The following is a 4646-nucleotide window of genomic DNA, read 5'->3' on the forward strand; positions in this document are numbered from 1 at the left end:
ACTAAAAACAGTACAAAAAACAGAGTATTATCAAGCACAATATAGCTTAAAATATCATAATTAATTCTTAGCTAAAAACCCTATACAATAATCACAAGTAAGAATGAATATGTATGAGTTAATTGATATACGAAAATAGAGAGTTTCTATCCTAGAATTCTTCTAAAGAAATGCTTAATCATGTAAAAGAAGATAGAAAATGTTAACACATTAATCATTTGAAATTATATCACAATTAAACCCTGAACAAGATACTATCTCTCACTATCTTACTATGCTTTTCTCTCTTCCTAAAATGACACAAATGAGCACGAAAAATATACAACTTAGCAATTCTAAAATGAATGATATGATGTATGGTGCAAGACCTAAAAACACAGTTTATATAGAAAAGCTTTCTGATACCCAATTAATCGATTAAGTGCCCTTTTAATCCATTTTGTTGAGGAGTTATAGGAGCAGAGAATTGGTGCATGATACCATGTTTATCGCAAAACTTGTCGAATAGGTGGTTCTCAAACTCACCACCATGGTCACTTCATATATATATAATTTTCACGTTAAGTTGGTTTTGGATTTGCTTGGCAAGGCTCTTGAAGGATTTTAATGTGTCGCTTTTAGCAGAAAGGAACAGGGTCCATGTGAACCTAGAGAAATCATCTACAATTACTAAAGCATAATAGCTATCTCCAAAACTTATGATTTGCGATGGTCCAAACAGGTCCATATGGAGAAGCTCCAAAGGCCTAGTTGTGGATATCACATTTTTAGTTGCAAATGAGTTATTAACTTGCTTACACTTTTTGCAAGTGTAGAAAGCTTCTTTAGACTTGAAATTAAGTTTAGGTAGACCAACAACTAAATCATGTGAAGACAATTTATCTAAGTGTTTAATGTGTATATGTGCAACGCACCTATGCCAAAGCCAGATGTCATTTTCTCTAAAGATAAAAAAATTGAGAACAATGTAGTGACATCCTCCAAATTAACCATGTATATGCTATTTATATGATGACCAACGAACTTAACATTATTAGATAAACTATCACGAATAATGCAACAATCAGAATCGAAGGATACTTTGTTACCTTTATCGCACAATTGGTTGATGCTTAATAAGTTGTGCTCCAAGCCTTCCACATAGAGCACGTTCTCTATCACAGCTTGAGAAGCATTACCAATATTTCCAACTCCAAGTATTTTCCCTCAATTGTTGTCACCATAAGTGGCATAACCTTTTTCTTTCAGTGATAGATCTATGAATTTCGATATATCACATGTTATATGCCTCAAACACCCGCTATATAAGTACCAATGATGTCCATGTGTTCGTAGACATACCTGTAAAACAAATTACATGACTTGTTTAGGTACCCAATTGATATTGGATCCCTTTTTGTTAGTAACCATGGTATTTTGTCCCTTCTTTACCCAAATATAAGAACCATAAGATACACCATATTTTCTAAAATAACTTGAAGTAGTAGTATGGCCATAAGTGATGTAATAGAAACAAGTACGCATGTGAGTGTGTGACTTTTTATGATTATAGACTACAAGTTTCCTATATGGTCTTTCCTTGATATATTGGGGTTTATAACCTAATCCCATGTGGTTACCCGGATTTCTAGATTCAGCAAGTAAAGTGTTAGGGTTAAATTTACTATATATAAGTTTTGCGAGGTTTTCTTTTAAGCTAGAATTTTCGATTTGCAAAGTTTCACAAGTATTGTATACAGTAGGTTGACATAAATTATCTTTCGATCAATTACATGAGCTACAAGAGTAGATTAAGTCTAAGGTTTCATTTTCTAGTTTTAACTCATCTAACTCTTTTTGCATTTTAATGATTTGTTGTTTATGCAATAGGATTACCCTTTTTCTATGAATGTTAGACCTAGCAAGCTTTTTAAGTTCTCCGTGTAATTCAACAAATGCATTATATAACTCATCATATGTAGGGAATCATCAGTAGACGATGAAGTGTCATAATATAACTCATTTGCATCATCTTGTCCACTAGAGCTGCAAGCTTCTTGTGTTTTGACCATAAGGCACAATTTTGTAGACTCCTCATCATCTAATGCGCTCGATGTAGTTTCCTCCTTGAGAACATCCCACACGATGTAAGCTCTTTTTTATTTAACATCTCGAGGAGTGGTCTTTTCGGATTCAACCTTCTTGAGATAGGCTGGACATTGTAGCCTCATGTGTCCAACCTTACTACATTCATGGCAAGTGATGTTAGGTATCAGCGGACAGAACACACCTAAAAGGGGGGGGGGAGGTTGAATAGGTGTCGCAGTTACCAATTATCACTTTTTTCACCGAAGCCCTATTCTGGAAAAAGCCCTAGTTAATCGATTAACACTCTATCTTAATCGATTAACTCGCAGAAAATAGCAAGTTGCGAAGTGGCTTATTGCTCAGCCACTCACTGATAATCAGATACATATATGGAAAATATACTTGAACAGATTTAAACTCAATATGGCAATATTACAGTATCCAAAATTATCCGCTACAATTAGGCAATTATTACAACTTGAAATTAAAGAGATTAAGAATAGAAAGAGCCTGCAACAAGGAATTTTATCTTGGTTCGTTTGCGGTTCCACTTGCAAACTACATCCAGGCCTCCCCTTCTGATCTCGGGAGATTTTCTTCACTAATATTGAAATGAATGTATTTTTATATGCACACTTCCAATACACAAACTTAGATGCTCCCTTCTTGAATCCAAGAACCTAATTTCTCAATTTGACTGACCTGATCGCCTAAGTAAACCTTTCTTACGATCTAGCCACATCCAAGAAACGTTCTAAACTCAAGACCTCTAAGTCTTGGTGAAGACTCATTGAGTCTCTTTGGTGGTACGACACCAAGAGATGATTACCATATTACATTACTAAAAACAGTACAAAAAACAAAGTACTATCATCACAATATAGCTCAAAATATCACAATTAAATCTCAGCTAAAAACCATATACAAGACTCACAAGTAAACATGAATATGTATGAGTTAATTGATGTGCGAAAACAGAGAGTTTCTCTCCTAGAATTCTTCTAAATAAATGCAAGAATCATGTAAAAGAAGATAGCAAATGTTAACACATTAATCACATGCAATTAGATCACAATTAAACCCTAATCAAGATACTATCTTACTATGCATTTCTCTCTGCCTAAAATGACATAAATGAGCACGAAAAATATGCAACTTAGAAATTCTAAAATGAATGATTTGATGTATGGTGCAAGACCTAAAAAATATAGTGTATATAGAAAAGCTTTATGATACTCAGTTAATCGATTAAGTGCACTTTTAATCGATTAATAGGCTGTTGAGAATAACCGAATTTCGTTTTTTTTTCAGTTATCTGTTAAAACTAATTTCGCGTTAATCGATTAACTCATTACTTAATCGATTAACTAGCATATTTTTTAGTCAAATATTAAAATGGCAAACTATCTATATGTTATGCGTATCACCTATAATGTTTTACCAATATATTATGCCTATGATGCACAAATAACATGTATGATTAATGCATGAACATATAATAATCTAGATGGCTTGTCTCATGTAAATGACTTGATTATTTTTAAGACTTGTGAGAATTGCACCTTGGTTTACCTAACCTAGACTCAATATCTAAGACACATATCTATGACTCTAAAAATGACTCTTGTAAGACTTAGTCAAGATATGAGATCCTTTAGTCCATGGCATGTTGATTTGTTCAGTCATCTTCAAGCTTTCAATGAATCCTTGTCTTCATCAAAACATAGGCAATTTAATAGTGCAACACTTTGACACTTGCACTTTCAAGTGAAATGCTCCTTTGGGATCTTGCCCTTTTTGGTTGAGTCACGCGCTTCTTTCTTCTTAAAGCTCTTGAATCCCCTTTTCTTTTTCATGAATTTTCCAAATTTACGAACTAGGAGATTCATAGTTTCTCCGTCCAGGTCGGAATCGAAATCATCATCCTATACTTGATCTTGTGAGCTAGTTGCTTTGAGAGAGATACTTTTATTCTTCTGGTCTGAATCTTCATTCATGGTCAAATGCCCTAACTCTATTTCATGTTCATGGAGTTTTCCAAATATGTCACTAAAGGCATGGATTCTAAGTCTTTCAACTACATGACCGCAATTACTTTCGGTTGCCATTTCATGTCAAGGCAACGCAAAACTTTGTTAGTTAACTCTCATTTAGAATTTTTTATATCTAAGGCCACTAAATGGTTAACAATGTGAGCAAATTGCTTTTGCGTTTCACTAATTGATTCATTTGATATCATGCGAAATAGCTCATATTCATGTTTTAGCGCATTTAGCCTAGCGCGATTAACCTCGCCCATACCTTCGTGAGTCACTTGTAAAGTGTCCCACATTTCTTTAGCGTTTTGGCACTGCGACACCCTAAAGAATTCATTGTATGATAGGGATGATGTGATAATGTTTTTGGCACGTAGGTTATGCTGAACCTTTTTGCGCTCATCATCGGTCCATAAACTTTTTGGTTTCTCTTTAGGTTCATCATCCACTAAGTATAGTGGAACGAAAGGACCATTGATCATAGATTCCAAAATGTTCGTGTCAATCGCCTCAAGGAATATTTTCATGCGCCCCTTCCAGTAG

General features: G+C 34.3%; 1 long non-coding RNA gene across 1 annotated transcript in view; it reads left to right on the forward strand.

The window, feature by feature from the left end:
• The window catches only part of LOC109361482, a 16052-nt gene continuing 12590 nt past the window's right edge, over positions 1185-4646 (forward strand). Inside the window, exon 1 of the long non-coding RNA XR_002109298.1 lies at positions 1185-1215. This is a non-coding gene — a long non-coding RNA (uncharacterized LOC109361482). The remainder of the gene's footprint in view (positions 1216-4646) is intronic.

This window comes from Lupinus angustifolius, chromosome LG12 (genome assembly GCF_001865875.1).
Source record: "Lupinus angustifolius cultivar Tanjil chromosome LG12, LupAngTanjil_v1.0, whole genome shotgun sequence".
NCBI classification, from domain to species: Eukaryota; Viridiplantae; Streptophyta; class Magnoliopsida; order Fabales; family Fabaceae; genus Lupinus; species Lupinus angustifolius.